Here is a 26,764-nt window from a genome sequence, read left to right on the forward strand (position 1 = left end):
AAAGAATGAAACTGGGCTCTTACTTCATATCATATGGAAAAATTAACTCAAAATGCATCAAAGATCTAAATGTAAGAGAAAAAACTATAGAACTCTTAGAAGAAAACAGGGGTAAATCTGTGACATTGGATCTGTCAATGGATTCTTAGATATGACACCAAAATCATAAGGAACAAAATTCCCAATATTTTTAAAAAGAAAATGTGATAAGGTCACTCACTAGCTTAATATTTTTCAATAGATCTCTATTGCCTTGAGATTAGAGCTCAAACTGCTAAGCACATAATATACGCTTTTCATTTAAAAATGCCATCGGAAGCATTAAGGATATTTTAATGTTAAATAATACCTATCTATCTATGTGTCTATTTACATACTGACATCTATTTATCCAGTGTGTATGAGTAGTTGTGTGGGCGTGTTTTAAATTGTCATTTACTTGTATACTTACTTATGAAAACACATTATTACTTACAAAGTTTCCTTATATATTCAATCACAAAAGTTAATGTTGTCTCCAAATTATGTAAATGAATATAATAATAGCTCTATAATTGTTTTTCTTCCTCACAAGCTCACATTATCCTGCCTGCTTCATTGATCAGACATTAGTCTTGCAGACTGGATTTTTTTGAGAGTTGTGTTTCATACTTTAAATTCCACTTTTATACAGTCCCTGACTCAGGAAATACTTAGTATTTGCCATAGGGAGCTCAAACACGGAGGAAAGCTATGAGAATACTCCTGGGATCATCAGTGCAGCAAACACTCTGAATGTGTAAACCCACCCGCCTCAAGCTAACCCTACTAGAGCAAAGCAGTAACGTGAGGGAGAGAGGGGAAAGGAGAAGACATAACCGTGGATCTGTGGCTTGACAATGGTTTGTCATAATATCATTCACTTATAAAATGTTTGACTAATTTTTTTTCCTATTTTTTAAGGATTGCTATATACCCAGCATGGTAATTCTCACTTTGTATAAAAAATCGCATTATCTTCTCTCTTAGAACTTACAGTCTAGTAGAAGGAGAGAAAGACAAGAAAGGAAGTGACTATGACAGAGTTCGATAAGTACCGTAACAAAAGAAGCAGCAGATGCTTGGAGAGCGCGTCGGGGAACATCTACTTGGACTGTAAGGGGGGGCGGAACATCTGCTTGTGGAACATGCATCCAAGGTAACATCTGAACTGGCCAAGAGCTGACAGGCAAAGGGGAGGGAAGGTTGGTGTTTAGGGGTGCTTTGAGAACCCGCCCACATCTTCCTTTTAGGACTTGTTCTGCGCCTGCTGGACCACTCCTGACTGATAGCCTTCAGCTGTCAGGCCTCTCTGTACATTTCCCTTGGCAATTTGCACTTGCCTAGGTTGTGCCCTATTCCCAAGGGCATCCTACCCCCATTGACTGGACTTTGCAAGATGTAAAGGCCTAGCCCAATCTCTGCAATAGGTAACAGCTCTGAAGAGCCTTCGTAGCTTCAGAACTCCCTAGGGGGTCAGCTGCGGGCTTCGTCAAGACTACATCACGACCCAATTTTTCAATCTTCTCAATTCCTTTCCCTTTCATTCCACAGCTCTTGATCCTAAGAGAAATCTCTAAAGAATTCTCTGTAATCTAATCTATGTCTCACAAATCTGCTTTCTAGGGAATTTGAACTTATCAGTTGGTACCAGGAGTTGTGTGAGAAAGCAGATGCTAAAATGAGATGCGGGGGCCGTATCATGTTTGAGTTAGCTAGCAATGATGGCACCATCATTGAATGGAACACGAATGTATTACATTCATACGTGAATACGAATAACCTCTGGCACAAAGAAGGTTTATGATACATAAAATTTTTATCAGTGGTGAATTGGGAAGACTAAACCAGTTGTTTCTACTGATATGTAACAAACCAAAAATGTAGTGTACTAAAACAGAGTTTTGTGGGTTATCTAGGCTTAGCTGGGGAGTTGTCATTTAGGCGCTTCCATACTGTTCTCCGATGTCTAACTGAGCAGCAATCATCTAAAAGCTCAGTTGGGCTAGATATCTAACCTGGCTCACTCACCTGGCTGCAACTGATGCTGTCTGTTGGCTGGGAGCTCGGCTTGGGCTGTGGAGAAGTGCACCTACATGTGGTCTATGCATGCGGTTTGCCTTTCTCATGACATGTAGTCTGAGATTAGAGAGGACGCAGCCTAAGAGCAAGTGTTCCAAGAGACTTTGGCAGAAGTTATTAGCATCTTGTAGCCTAAGTTCTGCAGCTATGCAGCATCCTTCTTGCTGTATTGTATTGGTCAAGAGCAAGTCATGGGGCCAGTCCAGACTCAAGAGGACTACACAGGGGTGTGAACACAGGGAAATGTGTTTCACTCGGGGAAGGGGAGGGTCTTTGGCGTCTAGCCACTGTATCAGGGGCAATCTATCAAGTATTGGAGAAGTGTGTGTGTGTGTGTACAGAGGGAAAGATAATTATAAAGACAGTTTAATTGGGTTACTGTTGCTAAGCATGATTGATATTTTGGGAAAAGATATGAAAAGCAGGAAACGTTTAGTTAGCAATTAAACAGTGACTATAAACATCATAGGACCTGCTTAGTGGCATGTAAAGAGGCTCTCATCTCAGCCAGAGGAAAGAAAAATCATACAAATCATACATTATTTTATCCCAAGGACATAAAGATATAAAGACTAGGAAGGAAACAGGGGCAGTGGGCCCCTTCATAACCCCATTTATTGTCTTAATCTGGACCATTTAAAATCCAGATGAACTCTGGAGGATAACAGAGGATGACTGTAAACTCAACAGTGGACTACTACAAACTTAATACTAACCAGGTACGATATCTTTACTAGAACAGATTAATATGGACGTTGATCAGACTAATGATCTTGATCAGACTTTCCATCTTATCAAGAAAGAGGATCAGAAACAGTTCATAATCAATTGGGAGAATGGAATATACATTTATGGTCCTGCCTCAGTGCTCTATTAACTTCCCACCCGCTGTCATAATGCTGTCATAAAGTAATCTGAAGAGACCTGGACTGTCTGGGCATCTCAAAAGACGTGACACTGTGCCTATATTCATATCATAGTAACTGGACCAGATGATCAAGAAGCAGCCAGTATGCTGGGGTCATTGTTAAGATGCACATGTTCTAGAAGATGAGAGATAAACTCTATGAAGTTTAAGTGGCTTACCACATCAGTGAAATATTTAAGGTTCTGTTAATCTGAGACATTTCACGACCTACTCTCCAAAGGAAGATACAACTCGTTCCATCTCACATCTCCTTCTATAAAGGAGGCCCAGTGGGCCTCTGGGTTACAGAGGCAGATGATCCAACTCCTGGGTTTATACTATCTCCCATATACCAATGACATGAAAAACTGCCAACTTTGAGTGGGGACAAGAGCAATAAAATATTCTTCAGTATTCCAGGTTGCAGTTCAAGAAGCCCTGTTGTTTGGGGCATATGATCAAGAAAATGTAATATTGGTCGCATTTGTGGTGAGACAAGATGCCATCTGGAGATATGGCAAGCCCTAATAGGAGAGCTACTATGCACACCGTTGGGATTTTGGTGCAAGACTTTGCCATTGGCAGTGAAGACTCATACAGCTTTTGAAAAACAGTTCCTACAATGATAATGGGTTCTGATAAAGGTAGAGGATCTGGCTCTGCTTCATCAAGTGATCATGAAGCACAACTGTCCATCATAAGCTGGGTTCTGTCATATTCATCACGTCACAAGGTCTGGGAAACCCAGCAATAATTCACAGTAAAATGAAAGTGACACATTCAGGATTGGGCATGAAAAAGGCTGGAGAACACAAGTAAGCTGCACAAGTTGGTGACCCAGACTCTCACATCATCCACCTCCCTTGTACCTATGCCTCTCCTTGGATCATACTTATGTATGACCCCATAGGGCATGCTTATAACCTGCTGATGGAGAAAGAAAAAAGCCAAACTTTGTTCATGGATGAGTCGGCTTAATATGCTGGTAAGTTAAAAAGTGACAGTTCTCCAAAACATCCCTTGCTTTGAAAGATAGCAGTTTGGATAAATCGTCACAATGGGCAGAGCTTTAGGCAGAGTGGAAAGAGAAGTGGCCCATGGTTACAATATACACCAACAAATGAGCAGTGACAAATGACTTGAATGATTGGCCTGGAAGGAAAAAAATTGAGAAGTTTGAGGACAAGGAGATCTCGAGTAAAGGCTTGTGGATGGACTTACAGGAGAAGCATATCTTGGTGTGAAGATATTTGAATCACATTTTAATCCTCACCAGACAGCATCCATCATAAAAGAAGTACTAAACATCTGAGAAGGCAGTGTAGCTCAATCAGTTGACATCAGCCATCCCAGTGTTGATGCAGTGAACATATGAATTTAATAGCTATGCTGGTAGAGATGGAGGATATAAGTGGGGCAATAACAAGTTCTCTTATCACTAATGCTGATCAAGCTATTGTTAATCCCAGGTGTCTAATATGCCAGCAACTGAGATCAATGATGAGTTTTCAGCATGGCACCATCCTTTGAGGAGACTAATCAGCCACTTGATGGCAAATTGAATAGGTAGACCCCTTCCATCCCAGAAGGAACAGCACACAGAAGCTTTTGAATTGACAGTGATAGGACCTGTTGAAGGCAAGCTGAGGAATCAACTTTGAGAAGATTCCTTCTGAGTATGACATGTCATCCTCTGGGAGGTTGTGTACATCCTCAATCAATGATACTTACTTTGTGCTGTGTCCTCAATATGGATCTCAGAATCAATGATTGACTATGGAAGTTTATCTGTTTACCTTCACTCCAAGTGACGTTCTTTGGGAATTTGTGTTTCCTGTTCTCACAACTCTAGGTTTTGTGGATTTAGAGACCCTGGTTCCTTAAGAGGAAATATTTCCACTAATGGATACTCCAGGGACCCCACGGAAGCATAAGTTACCAGTTTCTGCCTAGATACTTCCTGCTCATTGTGTCAAAGGAAAAGTAGGCAAAAGGAGGAGTATCATCCTAACGAAGGTAAATGACCCTGATCATCAAGAAGGAGTAGCACTACTATTAAACAATGGGGGCAGAAAGCAATATGTTTATCATGAATATGATTCATATGGGAGCTTCTCGAAATTCCCTTAAGCTGTCTTGATAGTAAATGGACGAGTGAAGTAGTCATGGACACAGATTATGGCAACCAGGGACTCAGTTCCCTAGGGATTTGAGTCTAGGTTACCATCAGGTGAGCCACCGAGACTAGCAGAGATGCTAGATGAGGATGAAGGGAATCTAGAATAGATAGTAGAGAAGGGGGAAAAACATTAGTTGTGGTCTCAAGACCACATCAGTGGGGCCTAGTGCTTCATCTCTCTAACCTTGTAAGTTTTCTCAAGTAAAAGAGTCCTACCAAGATTTTATATGAAGAAATGTATCTGAGGGGAAAAGGGGTGGGCTGTAGTAGAAACTTGGATGAACTTTAGGATTGATGGATTAACTCCGGGAGTTCAGCTGACATCCCTCAGCCATCATCCCTTTCCAGAAATTGTCCTCATTTAGAGAGAGAGGGATCCCATGACAAGATCACATCCCCTTCTCTGAGGTAGCTTTTATCCAATGGCTGAACTATGTGGGAGTATAAAGCTTTGCCTTCTCCCCACAAAGGGGACAACTTGGAAGGGCCATCCTAGTTTTAGAACTCCCTATGAATGGGCTGAAGCCTTTGTCTACATCGCATAGGAACCTGGCCTCTTCCTCTGCCTAATTTTGCTTCCTTCCTTTCCTTTCCCTTTCCTTCCCCAGGTATTGATCCCGAGAACACTCTCTAATACATTTTATACACATCAACCTCCACCTCAGAGTCTGTTTCCCAGGGCACCCAATCTGCAACAGCTGGTTTTCAAGCAAGAGGGAACCCTTTGGAGGCATGATTGAGCAAGATGCATTCAGTTTTTCTAGAACTGAAAGGATGATTTAATAGGAAGAGATGAAATTAGAGAACTAATGAAGGGCCTTGAAGACCATTTTAATAGAGTTTGACTTTATGCTAAGTACAATATGTAGCAATTAAAGTGTTTTAAATGAAAGAGAGAGATTTGACATATTTTAGAAAAATGACTGATGGCACGATAAAAAAAAGATCAAGACTGGATGCAGGTATTCCAGTTATGAGACTTTTCATAGTATTATATAAGGGAAAGGAGAAGTTAACTGCCTCAAGTAGGGAATTGACTTTGAGGAGGAAAAGAAGTGGATGAATTGAGTTATTCAAGAGATAGCATTGGGTGACATTCTGTTTATCTGCTTGAGTGATTGGGTGGATAACGTTCTATTGACAGGGATGGAGAACACAGAAGAAACATCAGGTTTATGGGGAGAAAATAATGAGTTTAATTTAGATATGACGAATTTGAGATATCTGTGGAACATCTAGACGGAGATGTTCAAAAAGCTGTTGGATATACAAATCTATAACATAGGGCAGAGTTCCAGTTTAAAGATAGATTTAAATATTATCAGCCTTAAATGGTTGAAGCTAAGGGAACGGGTGAGAGAATATAAGAGGATAATATTAGAAGGTATAGGATAAACCTTGAGGAGTAGAAGATTTAAATAATTTGCAGAGGAAAAGGGACTTCAGAGAGGGAGGATGAATAAGTGGTAAATGTAACACCATGGGAGGCGTGGGAAGAAAACATGCCGGAAAATGGAAGGAAAAGCAGGCGAAGGAAGAGGAGTGGGAAGGGTGTCAATGACTGGCGTTACTAAAGTATTTAAGCAAGGTAAGTACTGAAAAGTATCCGTTGAATTTAGCAACAAGTAGAGGTCTGGCTTTTATGTGTTAATATTCTGAGGAAATCTAACGCTATTTTGACAGTGGTTGGACTCAATGACCTTTAAGTTCCCTTCCAGCCCTTAAATGCTATGAAATTGTTTGACTTGTGTGCTGTCATCTCAGCAAAGAGCTCAGCCTAAGAAATCAATAAACTGGACTCAAACAAATATTGCTCTGGATATAACCAGGGTAATCCCCAGGACTGTCAATAGCCAGGGCCACAAGCAGCCCAAGGAAGCTGATAATTTGAGGATAAATATTTTTACCCATAGTCACAAATTTTTTTTTTTTAACTTCTGTCATTCAAGTTCCAAAATTAAAGCTTAAGCTTAAAATCCATAACATAACTGATATACATACTCGGAGAAAGCTTGGAATGCTGCTAAATTATTTTATTTACAAAGTAATTAATGTTTGCTCACCCTTGAGCTGAGTTTGGAAAAAACATTCTATTAGACAAATCATAACTAAATTTACTTAAACAAGACTGGATTCAAATCAAAACACCATGGACAACGGAAGAAAAGATAGAAATGGAAAATATCCACAAATAAAATTTTAGCACTGAAGATTAATTTAGAAGAAGCATATGTTGTGTCATTGCTTGAGCTAATTTGTTGCTTAATTTATTGGAATTTCTACTCGATTACATTGTATACCTTCACTAAAAAAGTAGTTAAAATGTTCTGTCTGCAAAATGTTCTTACACTAACACCCAGGCCTTCAGCTGTGGTATAGTAATAAAGATAGATTAAAGTCTGTTATATTTTAAAATTTTATTTGCTTTTAAAAGTCAGATCTGTTTCTCAATTCCATATCATTAATTGAGCCAAATTGGCTCCATTATCTGCCCTAGATATTATCATAATCATTCTTTCTCCTCTTTCTCATGGTGTAATATGATTGGAAAACAAACTTAAAATGTTGAAAAGTTGCTATTGACATGAAATACATCTTTAACACAAAAAGTATAAGAATCATACATCTGTGATATCAATAATAGAACTGAAAAATCAGACTCAGATGTATATTTTTTGTAGATAGTGCTATACCAACTACCAATTTTTAAATGTCCTACCTCCTTACTATGACTAGAGAAAATTAATACACTAGAGGAAATAGAAAGACACTGTTTTGTATTTCTCTAGTGCTTTGGAGATCCCAAATACTCTACAAAGCTTGTATAATGGATTAGAAATTTCAGAACACTTTTTTGAATGTTAGAATCTAGTAAGAGCAAAACTAAAAACAATGTAGTACAATTTCAGTTATCCAGAATGCTCAAGGATTGAATCATTCAATGTAGCTCTTTTCTGAAAATTTGCCTCCTTTCTGTGCCAAACATATTAATTTCAATAGTATTGGTTGAAAGTTTTTTCTATAATGAAATACAAACTTTCCAAGGTTTTAAATAATTATGTTTTATTTTTTAAAAAGTAATGCAAGTGCATAGGTCAAAAATTCAAAGAACATCTGGAAATTTGTAATAAAAGTCAGCAGACTCCTATATCCTCCCAAACTCAGACATAACTACCTACAAATATTTAGGCTGTTTCTTCTGTTGTTTACTTCTATCTATTTAAATAGTATGGCTATCCCATTGTTTCTTGATTCATCAAGCTTAGACTATATTTATTGGCCTTTTATTGTGCAAGAGTATAATTTATCTCATTTATATCACCATTTACCTAAACTCTCCATTTCCCCTTCCTCTCAATATAGTTATTTGATAATTTGATGTCAACATTTATTTTTGAAATCTTATTGTGATTGCATAAATATTATTCCCAACAAAGCCACGTAGCATAGACCAGAATTGTATTTCCTTTCTTGATCAAACGTTTTTCCTGTAGTTAGTCATTGCCTCACATTTTCTTACTTAGTGTTCTAGCAATTCAGTCCCAAGATTTCAAAAGCTCGCATATGACCAAATTTATTATCATATTTGATTATTTTCTGCTTTTGTTTTTATTTTTTGATAACTTTATTGAGGTTTAATTTAAATACAATAAACTGTACAATTTATTTTTTTTTAAGATTGGCACCTGAGCTAACAACTGTTCCCAATCTTTGTTTTTATTCTTCTCCCCAAAGCCCCCCAGTACATGTTTGTATATCCTAGTTGTGAGTGCCTCTGGTTGTGCTATGTGGGACGCCGCCTCAACGTGGCCTGATGAGTGGTGCCATGTCCACTCCCAGGATCCAAACCAGCAAAACCCCAGGCCGCCAAAGTGCAGTCCATGAACCTAACCATTCAGCTGCAGGACTGGCCCCTAAACTGTACAATTTAAAGCATACAATTTGATAAATTTCTGCAAATGCATATATCTGTGAAATAGTCACAACAATCAAGATAATGAACATGCTCATTCCGCTCTTTTGTAAACTCTCCTTTTCACTGCTGCCTAAATCCATGCCCCTTCCCCAAACAAACACTGATCTTCTTTCTGTCACTATAGATTAATTTGCCTTTAAAAAATTGTTATATAGATGGAATCATATAGTATATTTGCATATTTTGCATGGTTTGTTTTACTCAGCAAAATTATTTTGATATTTAGGCATGTTGTAACATATGTCAGTAGTTCATTCGTTTTCACTGTTGAATAGAATTCCGTAGAATGGACATACATAGTCTGTTTATCCATTCACCTGTTGATGGGCGTTGGATTATTTCTAGTTTTTGGCTATTACAAATAAAGGGGCTATGAACATTTCATATACAAACCTTTGTGTGGATATATACTGTCATTTCTCTGAATAGCTAGATAAATATCTAGTAAATATCCAGAAGCAGAATGGTTGGATCCTATGGGAAGTATATGATTAATTTTTAAAGTAATTACGTAACTTCTTTTCCAGGTACTTGTACCATTTTAAATCCCGATAACTCTTGTATGAAAGTTCTAGTCCTTAATATCTTCATGAATTTCCTGTGAGTTGTCATTCTTTCAAATTTTGTCTATTCTGATAGGTATGTAGTGGTATCTCATTGTGGTTTTAATTTGAATTTCCTTAATGAAAAATGGTATTCAGCATTTTCCTATGTGTTTATTTGCCATCCATATGTCTTGTTGGTGTTCATTCAAATGTTTTGCTCATTTTTATTGGGTTATCTATTTCCCTATTATTAAGTTTTGGTGGGTCTTTATTCTGAATACATGTCTGTTATCAGATAAATGATTTGCAAATATTTTCTTCCAGTCTGTGGTTTATCTTTTCATTATCTTTGCAATATCTTTAGAAAGGTAGAAGTTTGTAATTTCTATTAGTCCAATTTATAATTGTTTCATATATGGATCATGTTTTTGTTGTAGCTGACAAATCTTTGCCTAATCTAAGGATTTAAGATCTTTTTCTATGTTTTCTTTTGGACATTTCATAGTTTTAGATTTACATTCACATTTTTTTAAGTATATGAGGTGAAGGATGCGTTAATTAACTTCTTTGTGATACTCATTTCACTGTGTATACATATGTTAAATCATCATGTTGTATACCTTCAATAAAATCTGATGGAATTTGCCTTGCTCAATTTTGACGTGCTTGATACTCATCACTGCTCTTTTCTTTCCAATGTATATCTTTTAGAATGGGCATGTCTATTGTCTGCCTGTCCCATTGTTGTATTTTGGAAGTACATGACTTGTCTGGTTTCACAGGCTCACAGCTGGAGAAGAAATTTCTCAGGATGAATAATACCTCAAGTCTTACCCATATCTGGTTTAGATAAGATTTAGATGAGATTTTGGACTTCAGAGCTGATGCTAGAGTGAGTTAAGACTTTTGGAGCTGTTGGGATGGAATGAATGTATTTTGTACATGAGAAGGACGTGAATTTAGGGGGTCATGGGTGAAATGTTATGGACTGAATGTACATGCCCCCCAAATTCAGATCTTGAAGCCCTAATCCCCAGTGTGGCTATATTTGTAATAAGGAAGTAATTAAGATTAAATGAAGTCATAAGGTTGGGGCCTTGAGGGATAAGATTAGTGTCCTTCTAAGAGACACCAGGGAGCTTGCTCTCTTTCCACATGCACATAAAGAAGTCATGTGAGCAGACAGCAAGATGTCTGCCTACAAGCCAAGGGAACAGCCCTCAGAATGAAATCTACCTTCCAGTCACCTTGATCTTGGATTTCCCAGACGCCAAAACTGTGGGAAAATAAATTTCTGTTGGTTAAGCCATCCAGTCTGTGGTATTTTGTTACGGCAGCCAGAGCAGATTAATTCAAGTGGATTGAATGGTGGCACCCAAAAGATATGTCTAACCAGAATCTGTGAATATGACCTTATTGGAAAAAGGGTCTTTGCAGACGTAATTAAGTTAAGAATCTAGAAATGAGATTATGCTAGATTAGGGTAGGCTCTAAATCCAATGACAAGTGTCCTTTTAAGAGGAGAAGACAGAGAGAAAAAGATGAGAGGAGAGAGGCAAAGATTAGAATGATGCATCTGTAAGGCAAGACTGTCAAGGACTGCCAGCAGTAGGAAATTAATCCAGATTTAGTTCTGTTGGCTATTCTGGATCTTTTGCATCTCCATACAAAACTTTACTAAACATACTAAGCATACTAAACTCCATTCTAAACTTCAGAATCAGTTTGTTGATATCCACAAAATAACTTGCTGGGATTTTAGTTGGGATTGTGTTGAATCTATAGATCAAGTTGGGAATAACTGACATTTTGAAAATGTTGATCTTCTTATCCAAGAACATAAAACATCTCTCCATTTATTTAGTTATTCTTTGATTTCCTTTATCAGAGTTTAGTAGTTTTCCTCATATAGATCTTGTACCTACTTTGTTAGATTTATACCTAAGTATTTCATTTGTAGGAATGCTAATGTAAGTTGTATTATGTTTTTAATTTCAAATTCCACTTGTTCGCTGCTGGTATACAGGCATACCTCATTTCATTGTGTTTCACTTTATTGTGCTTTGTAGACATTGCATTTTTTAAACGTTGAAGGTTTGTGGCAAGCCTGCTTTGAGCAACTCTATTGTGCAATTTTTCCAGGAGCATTTGCTTACTATATGTCTCTGTGTCACATTTTGGTAATTCTTGCAATATTTTCATTATTATTACATTTTTTATGGTGATCTGTGATCTTTGATGTTACTATTGTAATTGTTTTGGGTACTACATACTACGCCCATAAAAGATGGTGAACTTTATCGATAAATGTTGTGCGTTTTCTCATTGCTCCACTGACTGGCCATTCCCTTGCCTCTCTCGTTCTCCTCCAGCCTCCCTATTTCCTGAGACACAACAATATTGAAATTAGGCCAATTAATAACCCTACAATGGCCTCTAAGTGTTCAAATGAAAGGAAGAGTCACACATCTCTCACTTTAAACCAAAAGCTAGAAATGATTAAGCTTAGCGAAGAAGGCAGGTCAAAAGCTGAGACTGGTCAAAAGCTAGGCCGCTTGTACCAAACAGTTAGCCAAGTAATGAATGCAAAGGAAATGTTCTTGAGAGAAATTAAAAGGGCTGCTCCAGTGAACACATGAATGCGAAGGAAGTGCAACAACCTTATTGCTGAGATAGAGAAAGTTTTAGTGGTCTGGATAGAAGATCAAATCAGCAACAACCTTTCTGTAAGCCAAAGCCTGAACCAGAGAAAGGCCCCACCTCTCTTCAATTCTGTGAAGGCTGAGAGAGGTGGGGAAGCTGCAGAAGAAAAATTTGAAGTTAGCAGAGGCTGGTTCATGAGCTTTAAGGAAAGAAACCATTTCCATAACATAAAAGTGAAAAGTGAAGCAGCAAGTGCTGATGTAGAAGCTGCAGCAAGTTATCTGGAAGATCTACCCAAGATAATTAATGAAGGTGGCTATGCCAAACAACCGAGTTTCAATGTAGACGGAACAGCCTTCTATGGGAAGAAGATGCCATCTAGGACTTTCACAGCTAGAGAGGAGAAGTCAATGCCTGGCTTCAAAGCTGCAAACGACAGGCTGACTCTCTTGTTAGGGGCTAATGCAGCTGGTGACTTTAAGTTGAAGCCACCGCTCATTTACCATTCTGAAAATCCTAGGACCGTTAAGAATGATGCTAAATCATCTCTGCCTGTGCTCTATAAATGGAACAACAAAACCTAGATGACAGCACATCTGTTTACAACATGGTTTACCGAATATTTTAAGCTCGCTGTTGAGACCTACTGCTCAGAAAAAAAAAAGATTCCTTTCACAATATTAGTGCTGGTTGACAAGGAGAATGCAAAATGGTACAACCATATGATAGGACAGTTTGGCAATTTTTTACAAAACAAAGCATAGTCTTACACTATGATCCAGCAATTGTGCTCCTTGGTACTTACCCAAAGTAATGAAAACTTATATCCACATAAAACCCTTCACATGGATTTTTATAGCAGCTCTATTCATAATTGCCAAAACTTAGAAGCAACCAATGTGTCCTTCAGTAGGTGAATGGATAAATAAATGAGTACATCCAGTTGATGGAATATTATTGAGTGCTAAAAGGAAAGGAGCTTTTAGGCCATGAAAGGACATGGAAAAAACTTAAAGGCATATTATTAAGTGAAAGAAGCCAATCTGAAGAGGCTGCATAGTGTATGATTTCAAGTATATGACATCTGGAAACAGCAAAGTTATGGAGCTAGTGAAAATATCAGTGGCTGCCAGAGATGAGCAGGGACAGAGGGATGAATAGGTGAAGCCCAGAGGATTGTTTTTCACAGTGAAGCTATTCTGTATGTTACTGTAATGGTGGATGCATGTCATTATACATTTGTCAAACCCATGGGATGTACAACACGAACAGTGAATTCTAATGTAAACTATGGCATTTGGGTGATGATGTCTCAAAGAAAGTTGGTCAATTATAATGAATGCACCAGTCTGGTGGGGGATTTTGATAGTGAGGGAGGCTGTGCATTTGCGGGGTTAGGAAGTATGTGGGAATTCACTGTACTTTCTCCTTAGTTTTGCTGTGAACCTAAAATTACTCTAAAAAATAGTTTATTTAAAAGAGCAAAATTACATTACACTAGAATGTAAGCTTTGAGATGTGTTTTTTGGGTTTGCTGCAGATATTTCATGAAAGCTTTTGGTTCAGGTCATGACTAATCATGTTTGGAGTCATCTAATTTATAAAACTAGCAGAAGCAGAATTCAGTTGGGTCTCTGGAACCAGGGACACACATCTGGAAGAGGTGGCATTTATTGATATGTTAGGGTTGGGAGAAAGAGAATGTGAAATGGAAGGAAGTGATATAGGAGACTGTATTTTGATAATGACACATCTGTTTTGAAAAGCAAAGGTGGGGATCCAATTGAAATTTAAATCAGATCTTCCAAAATGTCTTCTGAAATACCAAACAATAGGAACAAATTCGATGGTCTGATGATTCTGGGAATAATTTTAACACTTTCCTTAACTGTGGGATTAGGGAAAGTTTGGTAAGGAGGCAATCTCTTTTTAAACATCCCATGAATGTTTGCTGGATGGATGAATAGTATCTTTGACATCTCTGTTTTTGGCCTTTAAATATCCCCATGTCAGCAGTTGAGTGGTAATATGTGAGCAGATCTCAGGTTGGTAAAGGATTAAAAGTGAAAATATTGAATATATATTTGTGTATGAGAGAGAGACTTGAAGAATGTCTTTGCTGCAGCAACAAACAATTTTACTTTCTATTTTCTGACACATTGGTTTGAAGATTTTACTTACCAGAATTCAACTTGTGTAATTCACTATGGTTTGGATAAAGATAATAATAACCCAAATACATGGGGTGGGTGATGGTGAGGAAGGAGAGATATCAAAATTTTGGACACGTAACTGAAAGATGTTTATTAAACTGCCTGTTAAGCCTATGGGGTACTTGGAGAGTTTTTGTACGGGTTTGTGTACCCACACTGGCTTTTAGGAATTGGACTGGTCCTGAACACTGATAGGAAAATTAGAGGGCAGAGGAATTTGAAGTTGGGTATGATAAATGACTTTAAGAAGGAGAACTGATGCTGGACACTGAGTGAGGGAGCAAAACCTTAATCATAATGTCACTAGGTGTTTTCTTTCAGGAATTGACAAGGCGATTCTAAAGTTGATGTGGATCCTAGAATATCAAAAGGAATCTTGAAAAAGAAAAATGAAGTTGAAGAACTTGTACTATCTGACTTCAAGACTTACTATTAATCTATAGTAATCAAGACTGTGTGTGATTTGAATAAAGATTAATGAATATATCTGTGGAATACAATAGAGAACCCAGAAATGGACTGACATTTGATTTTCAGTTAAGGATTCAAAGAAAAAAAATGCAGAAAGGAACCTCTTTTAAATAAATGATGTTGCAACAACTGGATATCCACATGGAAAAAAAAAGTGAACCTAAAACAGTACTTTATACCAGGACAAAAATTAATTTGAGACAGCTCATAGATTTAAACGAAAAAGCTTAAAATATAAAATTCTAATAGAAAACATAGGTGAATATCTTCAGGAATTGGCGATAACAAAGTTTTCTTGCACAGGATAGAGAAAGTAATAGCTATAAAAGAAATTTGATAATTTAGACATCATCAAAATTTAGATTCTTCTTGTCAAAAGATACCATTAAGCGAATGAATTAGAAATCCTCAGACTGGGGAAAAGTATTTCCAACACATATATCTGACAAAGGACTGTTATCCAGGACATAAAAAGATCTTCTACAACTCAATAATAAAGACAAATAATCCAATTAAAAGTGTGCAAAAGATTTGAACATATATTTACAAAAGAAGATACAGAAATTAACACACACAAAAGTGCCAGACATCACAATGAGATACCACTGGACACCCGGCAAACCTCACTGAATTGTATTCTTTAGATTCGTGCATTTCTTTGCAGGTACATTTTACTTCAAAATAAAATAACCATGAAGAAACATTGACCTCTAGTTAATGGTGTGCATCCTGAGGTATTTAGCGAGCAGTGTAGTTAGGGCTGCAACTTACTTAAACATACATTAACTAATAAAATACATGGATAGTTAGAGGGGCGGCAAGCTAGATAAATAGGTGATGAAACAATTTCAGTCAAATGCTAGTTGTATAATCTAGGTGGTAGATATATAATTATTCACTGTAAAATTCTTTCACTGTGCTAGATCTTTGGATATTTTCATAGTAAAATATTAGAATGTTATTTCAGATTGAATTGATGTACTGCGGGAGTGACTGAAGAGCATCAAAGAGGACACATTTGTGGATGAATCTTCTAAATAAATATAAACTTCTTCACACAATAATAATGGGTTGTGGATTTTGAATGTATGCAGAATTATAATATGTAAACAGAAGAGTGCAAAAGGGGAAGGGAGACAGTGGAGGTAAGGGTTTTAAGATCTTCCTTTGTCTGGAAAGCGTGAAAAGTTTACATTTAAGATAGGCACAAATAAATCTGGAATATAAGTTCTGTTCACCAATGCAGGTGATAAAATATGAATTAAATATGAAAAGCTAATAGAAGGGAAAATGAAATAATGAAAAGATTGATTGCTCCGCAAAAAGGGAAGGAAGGAAAAATAGATAAACGTGAAAACAAATAAGGAAAAAAAAGATGCAGATGGGAGAAAAAACCCCAAATACTACAACTGTAAATATAAATCCATATATATTGGTAATTATGGTAAATATAAACAGATCCAATACTATAATTAAAAGATAAATATTATTAGACTGGATTAAACAACAAAATCTAACTATATGCCGTTTACAGGAGATTCACCTAAAATACAAGGATGCATACAATTTGAAAGTAAAACGACATTAAAAAGATATACCATGCATACACTAACCAAAAGTGTCAGAGAAGTTATCTTGATAGTAGTCAAACTAAACTTTAAGGGAAGAGATAATATTGGAAACAAAAGCAGCTATTTCATAATTTTGGGGTGAATTCATCAGGAAGAAATAACAAGCCTAAATTTATATAACATCTAATATTATAGCCTTGAAATATGCAAAGCAAAATCTGACAGAAATAAGAAGAGAAATAGATAAATCCACAATTATACTAGGAGATTTTTTAATACATTCCTTTCAAAAACTGATAGAACAAGAAGACAAAAAAAATCATTAAAAATGGAATATTTGCCCTTAAAGGGACACTAGCAAATGTTAAGGCCTGTGCAAGTACATAAGCCAAGGTTATTTAATAGTAGCTGTATCAACAAAGCTACTGAGAATTGGAATTTTCTCTAATTGTTAGTGAGATTCCTTCATTTATGGAATTTCTTTATCAAAGACCCTAGATTTAAAAATGATGAGGTTAATAGGTTCTCCAAAAGATGTGTTGAATATTGCCCAGAAGTCTTCTGCAAGGGACAGTATTTGGCTCCATTCTAAGCCTTGTTTTAAATCCATAGTCAAGTACCTTAATCTTTATTTTCCATCAAGACAATTTCACTGCAATGAAATGTGCAGATATTATGGCAACTAAATTATGGAATGGAGGCTCCTTTTCCATGCTGTGAGTCAAGGATGACTTGGGCACAAAGTCTTACATCATAAGCCCAATCTTACCTGCCAATATTCCCCACAGTAACTTCATTACTTCTAAAAATAATAAGAAAATTAAAAATGTATTAACAACCTCCACGTGGCAGATACCATGCTAGTGGGCACCAGAAGGGATAAACAATCTCTAAGAGGCATTCAGATGTTAATGGAGAGTACAGCTTTTAGCAGAGTATTCATAATTGGCACTCAGTAAAAGTATATTGATTGAATAAATTGCTGCTTATTAGAGGATGCTTTATAAATGCTAGTTGAATAAAATTGTATTGGACAAAATCAAGAATGCAGGTACTATGTTTATTGTTTACAAAGATGAGTGTACCTTAGCAGAAGATGGTACTTTGACCCAGACATGAAAGTTCCTGAAGCCCCAGCAGGCAAAATACCAAGTGAAAGTCTCTTGTAGTTTTTGATTGATTGCTTTTTTTTTCTTTTTTTTTTGCTGAGGAAGATTTTCCCTGAGCTAACATCTGTTGCCACTTTTCCTCTTTTTCGTATGTGAACTGCTGCCACAGCATGGCCATTGACAGACAAGTGGTGTATGCCCACACCCGGGATCTGAACCCAGGCTGCTCAAGTGGAGTGTGCTGAACTTAACCACTAGGTCACTGGGGCTGGCTTGATTGATTCCTTTCTTGATTCAATAGATATTTATTTATTGTGTATTGTGTCTTAGGGACTGTGTTAATAATGAGGAGATCAGTAAGTAAGAGTGACAAAGCCCCAGCCCCCTAGCTTTCATATTTCACATTTTAGTTTGGGAGGCCAATATATTTCAAAAGCCCTCTCAACTTAAAACAACTAATTATGTAATCGTGATTGTTATAAGTGCTGTATAGGGTGGTATAAGGTATTAGAACAAGAGATCCTGACCCAGTCTTTGTGGTGGTGGCAGGGAGTGTGGTATGAGTGTCATGGAATATTTATTAAAAACGACATGTTTGAACCATGCCCTGATGATAAATTCGATGAAACAGAAGGGCATAGCCGTGTATCCTAGACTGAGGGAAAAGCCTGTGTGCAAAAGACTTACCCCTTCCTTAACACATATCGTGTACTTAATAAATTAAGCCAGACATGACTAGAGTGAACTGGTGGCGTGGAAAGAACTGTATCCAGATCATGCAAAGCTTTTAGGAAATGTCAAGGATTTTCTTCCTTATCCCCAGAGAATAGAAAGCCTCCAAAAAATTTAACCAAGGGATTGAAAGAATTTTTAAAAGATTATTATGGATTGACTCAAGGTAAGATTTATATGCGGGGAAGCTATTGAGAGAAACTAACCACATTGCAGGAAAAGCTCTCTAATGACCTGGACCAGCATGGTAAATGGGGAAATAGAGAAAAATGGTTTCCTTCAAGGAGCATTTAGTATGTAGAACTGAAAAACAGCTGGTCCTTGATTGGCCATGAGGGACGAGGAGAGGGAGAAGGTGTGGCTACGGCCCTAGTTTATTAATTACATGTGGTGGTGTACTTTGAGATTCTAAACAATGGAAGAGGAGCAGGCTGTGGGAGGAAGATGATGTTCAGTGTGAGCTCCCTATGAGACTTCTAAGTAGAGATGTCGGCAGTTACATACATTCATCTAAAATTCAAAGGAAAGGTGTAGGTAAGACATAAGAAGTTGATAATCAGATGACATTGCATAGGATTAAATACAGAAGAAATGCAAGTTTAGTTCTGAACTTTGAGGACCTCATTTAATGACTACATAGAAAGTTGAAGCAGGTAGGTGCAGAATGAAAGAGCTATTTGTAAGAGGAAAATCTATGGGTATGGTGTCATCTAAGGCAAGGGGACAGTGTTTGGAGAATAAGGGAGGGATAAATGCTATTCCTCAGAATGGAATCTTCTCATCGTATTTGAAGTTTTGCTGAGTGTACTCTTTGAAATGCTAATGTTACCTGACTCTGCTTAGAGTGATGGTCTAGTTACTGCAGGTGATAGGAAATAAAATCCCTGAGAACTGGGGACTTCATATTGCTACGAGCGCATGGTGCCAAATCTGTTCTAGAATAACATTTATCTCTTGAATGGTATAATTTAGGATGTCTTCATTTAATTCACTGCTAATGTTGTATTAGAAGTTAATATGACTTGTCAGTGCATTATTGTATTCACATTGAAAAGAATTCTTTCTGACATTAAGCATGAGCATCTGACAGTCTGAACGTGTTTGAAATCATGCATAAATACAAGTATTACATGATCAGTTACTTATATAGGAAATTCTCATTCACTCTCCCATTCAGCAAGCATTTCTTAATTGCCAAATATATGCCAGCAGTTACTAAATGCTGGGGATGTAAAAAGAAAATCTTGAAATACAGTTCTTGTAAACCACCACACTTTTGGGGAAAATATATATGTGACGGAGAGGAAGGTTTGAACCTGATATGATTGGTCAGAGCTGGATTGTGATGTATTTTCAGTATAAAGCTCAAAACTAAAGTTTAAGGCAACCAGATAATTAATGAGGACAATTTCTTTTTTATGGACAATTTCTAGCTAATAAATCAAGACGAAATGATAAAATATCACAATTTTGCCTGTAATACCTCATGAATTAATAGTTCTAGGCAAAGAGTGGTAACATAAAAAAGAGACCAGTCATTCTTATGTACCTCTTGATACAAGTATATGAGACAATCTATGAAATTTTCCTGCCTAAAATATCAAATCTAAAACAGATCAAGCCTCTAGATCTGACCACCCATTTACAGGAAATATATTGTGAACAAATGAATATGTTAAATGATACCATAGAAATGCGATCAGAAAAACCCAGACAGAACAAACAACCAATTTGCTTCAACAACTACAATGAAAGAAAGTAAAAAAAGAAAGAATGTCCGTAGAGAAAAAGAGACTTAAAAGACACAGAAACAGTTACAATTCATGGTTCCTATCTAGACCCTGATTCAAACTGTAAAATAAAAATATATAAGACAATCAGGGAGTTACAAACACTACTGGATTTATTGCTATTAAGAAATTATAGTTCATTTTAAGTGTGATAATATTTTATAATTGGGTTTTTAAAAAAACAGTTCCTTTCTTGTACTCTTCAGAGTTGAAATGGTATGATGCCTGGGATTTGGTTTAATATAATCAAGGATGGGATATAGATGAAAAGAAGTTGGGAGTGAATTGTGAATTGTTGAAACTGATTGATGGATACGTGAGTTTACTATTTTCACTACTTTTCTATAGGTTTGAAAATTTCCATAACAAAAAGTGAAAAATGACAGTTCTGAATCATAGGGAAAGGAAGGAAGGAAAGCGGTAGCTATTTCTGACGGCAGGAAGCTGAAACTACTCAAGAGGCTATTGTAAAACGCTAGATGGGAGATGATGAGGGATTAAGCCAAGGCTTTGATGATGGAGGCGGTGATGAGAAAGAGTTTGCAGACTGTCACTTAGAATCACTTGGATGCAGGAGGTGAGAGGACTCTCAGGTTTGAATCTTGGGCAATTTGACGATGAGATTAATCAAACAGTTTGTAGAGAAGCAATGTCCCAGGGCACATCATAAATCCTTTTTACTAACGTAATGAGTTTGAGATTCTGATAGGATATCCAGGGAGAGTTTTCCAACGGGAAGTTGTTGATATAAGACCAAAAGCGAGGAGAGTCACAGGAGCTAAAGAGCATTCAAATAAAGAAAAAATGTTCACTAAGTTGATTTGGAGGAGTGAACTCAGCTCTACCAGCACCCCCACCCCACACCTCCTCTGCTTCTCTATTCGCAGCCTTTCACCAAGGCCTTCCTTCTAACCTATTACCTTGTGGAGCAAAATGCTATCTGTTGGATAGTTGCTAGTCGTTTCTCGTTTCCTTTTCTTCCTGAAACCACTAGGTTGGTTGGTTTTGTTATGTGAAGTGATTCTATAAGATGAGAGGATTCAGCGGACAGTTTGGGAAGATTAGAGTGAGAGAACATAAAAAAAAAAATCAATTTTATTAGAAGCAACCATGAGGAGAAATGTTTTGAGGAAAATGGGGGAAAGAGCTGGCAGTTGTTGAAGGAAGCGAAACTTGAAGATAAGCTAGAGATGATTTTAAAGGGAATTGTTTTTATAAGATGGAAGCCATAATTTCTTCTGATATCTCTTCATCAAAATAGCACACAAACAAGCAAAGACATGTTACTCATCAATGCTTTGGGTTAGATTTGTTTCTGACTTTTTTCTGCTGGATTGTGATGAGATGGGCTCTCAGGGCAGAGCAGAGCGGTGTTAGGATTCTCTTTCACATTGGGGTTCCATACTGGGGGCTTTCGGGGGAATTGTTGCAGGGAGAGAGAGACATGCATTTGTAGAAAGAGTGTTTTATGCTGAATTTTGGCCTTCCACTTTTTATCACTATTTTTATTTCCTATTAAGAGGAAGACAGAAGTTCTACCAAGTTTTATACACAAAAAAAATCAAAAAAGCATGTGGAATAATTGTAAAATAATGTATGTTACATACCACTTATGTAACACTTTCAGCAGGAACACGGCAATATCTTTCAAAGATTCTACAAAGGCATCAGATTGGGGACTAACATGGATAGAGAATTGCGTTCTGCAGACCAGAATCATGCCAAAAATATGATATGTAGTTGGCCGTGTTTGCACTAACAATTATGAAATATATTATGCCCCTTTCTGTAGACCAAAATAAAAATGAGGTGGTATTTATACCAATATTTGATATAGTCATTGCTTGATAGATATGATTATCATCATCATCATCACTGTTATTGCCACCTTTGTCATAAATTGTGAAAAGCAAGTTGAGAGAAAAAAGTAGACACAAGGAAACACCACATGGACAGGAGCAGCTTCAGTGGCCGAAGCTTGCTGTGAGTCACTAGAATGTTCCAACACTTCGGGTAGGATGCTTTGCTCTTTCGGTCACCTTTCCTAGGATTAGCAGCTGTAGCTCCTACCTCCTGCAATTAGATGCCTTCACTTATCTCCAGTGGGGCTGGAGGAACAGGAAGACCCATGTAATGTTGACAGAAATGATCTTTAAAGAGAGCAATTTATGGCAGTACGACAAATAATCTGGCATGCTAGGAGAAATGAGACATCAGCCTACAGATATATCAAGTAGGGACAGAGAAAGGCTCAAAGAATGGGGAGAGTGTACTTGAGCCTGAATTGGGTATGATTAATTCTGAAGAGGCACAGCCTTCTCACTCACGGGGCACAGTTATTCGAGGCAGACTCAGGTGATAGCTGGGAAAGAGAACATTACTGAAATTGGCTTCATAATTCAAGTGTGGGAAGACTGGCACATTTCTACAGGGAAAAAGAGGTCAAGGTTTCACATCAGATTGTCATAAAACAGCTTATACAAATGTTGTCAAGGCTTATCCTTAGAATAACATTTTCAGTTACAATGGAGCATATTTTAGCATAGGTAATCTCAAGATTGTAAACCACATGCAGGTGGGGTCCACCGGTTTTCTTTTTCTGTCTCTCCAATGTTTCCAATACAGGCAGGAATACAATGGAGAGTCAAAGATTTTAAAATTAACGCAGCAGAATGGTGACCTGAAAGGAAATTAGACTGGAACTTTCTAGATAGGGCTCTGTCACTAACTAGCCTTTTGACATGGGGAAATTTCCTTTATTACTAAAATGAGCTTATTGCGCCGGATCTTTTCTAAGTTCTCATTTATGATTCTAAGGAGAATTAGTTTTAAGTTAGATATAAATAGGGCCTGCAGCACACACATACACATGAACAACAACAAAATAAAACACCAAACCTAGAATACATTTTCCCCGTGAAAATGAGCTGCTGTAAATAAAATGCTAAACTTTTACACTAAGGCAAAAATGTCTGTGTCAGGAAGAAAATCTTTTCTCCAGTGGATACTCCACGGCTTTGCTCACATCCTTTCTTCTGGCTGGTGCACTCATCCCCTAGTTGCTTGGAATGTCTGCTGCTAAGAGCTCAAGGCCGCCTCCCTCGCTGGGCATCGCCCTTGGCTGTAGCAATTGTCTCATCTAAGACTATGTGCCTCATAGGCAGCTGCCCAAGGCCTCAAAACAGCTGCTACGGGGATAAGGGCCAGAACTCTTGCCTCATTTGGCACAACTCTTAGGGGCCATTCCGTCTTTGGAGCTCCTCGGGATGGGTGGATGTCCCAGCTGCAGCTACATTGCAGGTCAGCTTCTCCCACCGTCCAGTTCAGCCATCTCCCCTTCCTTACAGGTGTAGCTCTCAAGAGTGCTCCCTGGTTGACCTTCAGCATGCAATTCCGCATCTTAGTATTTGTTTCCAGATACAGTCTAAGACATAATGTAATCAAATGTGCCTGTTTCTCCTCCTAAATGGTGTATACCTGCAAATGGACTTCAGGCTCTTTCTTGAATTCTCAAATACCTGCGTGTATGTGTCATTCTTTGTGTCAGCAGAGACCATAGTTTCAATAGGAGCCTTGAACCATCTCAGATGAGACAATAATTTAAATGAAGTATAGCCTTCAACCTGGGATTGGCAAAAATGAAGTTCAAGTCCCTTCCTTTTAGACCAAGGCTGTAGTTGTGGACATGGGATAAAGCTGGGGCCGAGCCACTTCCTGATGAGATGCTTACCTCTGCAACAATATGCTGGGATGATGGAGCGAGCAGCGCTTTCACAGAAGGTTCCCTCAACTCCCGTACATGATGGAAATTTCAAATAAAACCTAAATGCCAAGGTTTCATATTTGAATGAAGAGACAGACAGAAACTTCTTAAAAATATATGACAGAGAGGAAGAAATTTCCAGAGCTAAACACAGCAACACAAGTGATCTCAACTTTCTCTCTGGTAATAGACGTAATCCCTTTTCCTCCCAGGTGATCTGGGGGCAAATGTCATCAGAATACGTTTCACTAGTGTGTTTGCTCTCATTTAATTTTTACGTCTTTAAAAACGAGAAATTTTCTTAACTATAAGGTAAGAGAGAAGAGGGAAAAACAAAAGCAAATTTTGTCCCTAGGAAAGGGATCATGTGCAGCACTTATAAATATGTTTAAACATGTTTTGGTGTAACATTTTTCTCTATGGATATTTTGTAGTAGATGCTACAGCATCTATTGTTCAAGCTTCTAGGTTCTTAAAGTCCTAAGAAATCAGAGTAAAACATGGTTGAACTTGAAGAAACATTCCGAGAGTCCCGATGAATGGCGTTGTAGTAGTAAGCACCTTCTACTATGGCCAATGAGGAAACAGTTTCCTCTAATTTTGGTTATTATCCAAACTCTATTTTCTTTTTTGGTCATTTAGAGCAAAACAAGATCTACTTACTGTTGCTCTTTGTTTCTAAATGTTACTATGAACTTCGAAACTTTTGAAACTTCCCATGATCCCTCTACAGCAATCATAAAGCTATTCTATGGAGGGGGTGGCTAACTCCCTAGTGATTAAAGCACACCTCCAAGAGTGTGGAGACTGAGGCAGAGAACACCAGAGAGCTGTTTAGCAGACACTCTTCGGGCATCCTCGCCCAACCCCTTTCTATTTTCCCCCAGGACCAAGTGAATTCCGCTTACTCCTTCCTCTTTTCATTTTGAGCCCATGCTTTTCCATATTAGCTCTATTTCTTCTCTCCGGGTGAAAAAAGGAAAAGATCTTATTATAGCTACCTTCTTTTGTGCCTCAGTGGTACCCAGCATGAGTAAATTGGAGAATCATCAGTATACAGCCAGAATTCAGGTCCAATGCTATATTGCTTGGGAAACTGGCCTACTAAATGGTTCCATTTCTTTATGTTCTTTGAAACAGTTTGTGATGCCTTCCTTGATCTGAACAAGTGATTTTTTTCTCTACAGTACAGAGGAGAGTTGAGTTTTTTTCCCTCATTCCCAAAGGTTTGCCGATCAAGCTAGCAGGAAGCTAAGGGCAGGTCTACCTGTATCCAACTCAGGACATCAAGGAGCTCCTTCCAGGGCTCAATCCTGTTGCCATCATGGCCTATTGATGACAGAACAAGTTTTCAGTGAGATTCTTTGTGTCTTTTGAGTTTCTACCCTAAGGCACAAGGAGAAATTAACCTGGCAAGATAAACCACGTTGTCCAAGCTTGATGCACTGAAAATCTTGGTTTAGGGTGACTTATTTGTTGATGAAATAAAGTCACTACAAAAGCAAATGAAAATACACTTTTCATCAAAAAGTCCTATAATGGTCTAATTACTAGGCAGTAATTTACTCCTTCCATATAGGTTTGTCCCATATGTTTGTTCCAGTCAGGCAAGTTCAGGGCTCAATTCCAAGCTACACAGTTGGAGGTCGAAGGCAGGAGGCTGGTCTGCTATTTTAAGCAATATGTCTGTAAAAGTTCTGTTTTGACCCAATGTTGCTTTAGGGATCTCTATATTTGCTGTCTCCTAACCATACCTCCTGTGTCTGGTGCACAGTGTGATGCTAAGAGAGAGCAGCTTTGAACAACCTCACTGTATTATAAATAACGAAGGGTATTCTGTGCACAAAAAGCTATTAAGGGTGACTGCCTTATCTAGACAGTAGAAGATCAGTGGGTGGGACAATTGCTAAAACACTCCTCCAATTCACTGGATGGACAGGGTGCATTTGTCACCTTACTGATCAAATCCAGGAAGTAAAGTGACATTTTCTGCAAAATATGTCTGACTCTTTACTGTGATTCTAAATTATAGGAACAGCAGCCACACCCCAGAGGATTCCAGCAAATTGCACTATTTGTGTGCAAAAGCTGCTTAGAATAAAGGGTTAGCCTTTTCCGTCATAAAAACATTTTATGTGATTGGCAAATCAGAAAGTGGTCAATCGGCAGACAGTTATAGAGATGTTTTTCATCACCAGTAACAGCAGGATGCTAACGTGAGAGTTAAGATGAAAACGAAAAAAAAATACATTGATTTGTTGACAGAGGCCTAGCAGCTGTCACAGTAAAACATGGTTCTCTTGCACTTAATCAATGTCAGTCTCCAACCCAATCGTTTTGTAGCCCAGATGAGAAGCAATCAAGAGGAACACCTTCATAAGCATGAAGCTTGCTAGATGGGGTTCAATGAAGTGTGTCTTTAAGCTTAGGCACTCAAGATGTGATGCATGACCCAAAGTTAATCAGAAACGATTAACCCTTTGAAAAGAGGCAGCAATTACTTGCCTGTTTCTTTGTCCAAAAAAAATAGAAAATACATTTCCCACTCTACCTACAATTTTTCAGATAGCTTGTGTCTGTTTTGATGCGTGGTTCTTCTCGCTGGATAAGGTGAAGCATCGTCATTAATCACGGTTCCCATCTTAAAGAGTAGGGCGCTATTTTAAACGCATCTCATTTCTCAGAAAGACAATACAGGAACAGTGACTGATTTCACTACCGATTTTTCATGGTTTCTTTCTCTGTGAATATTTACTTTATCAAAT

General features: G+C 37.7%; 1 long non-coding RNA gene across 1 annotated transcript; it reads left to right on the plus strand.

Moving 5' to 3' along the window:
• The first annotated feature begins 686 nt into the window (after window positions 1-686).
• On the plus strand, window positions 687-12,084 carry LOC138920377 (uncharacterized). Its single transcript, XR_011431453.1, has 4 exons — window positions 687-881; window positions 1,009-1,177; window positions 4,860-5,023; window positions 5,795-12,084. It is a non-coding gene; the product is annotated as an uncharacterized lncRNA (long non-coding RNA).
• The last annotated feature ends 14,680 nt before the right edge of the window (window positions 12,085-26,764 follow it).

The sequence above is a fragment of the Equus caballus genome, chromosome 23 (assembly GCF_041296265.1).
Source record: "Equus caballus isolate H_3958 breed thoroughbred chromosome 23, TB-T2T, whole genome shotgun sequence".
NCBI lineage: Eukaryota > Metazoa > Chordata > Mammalia > Perissodactyla > Equidae > Equus > Equus caballus.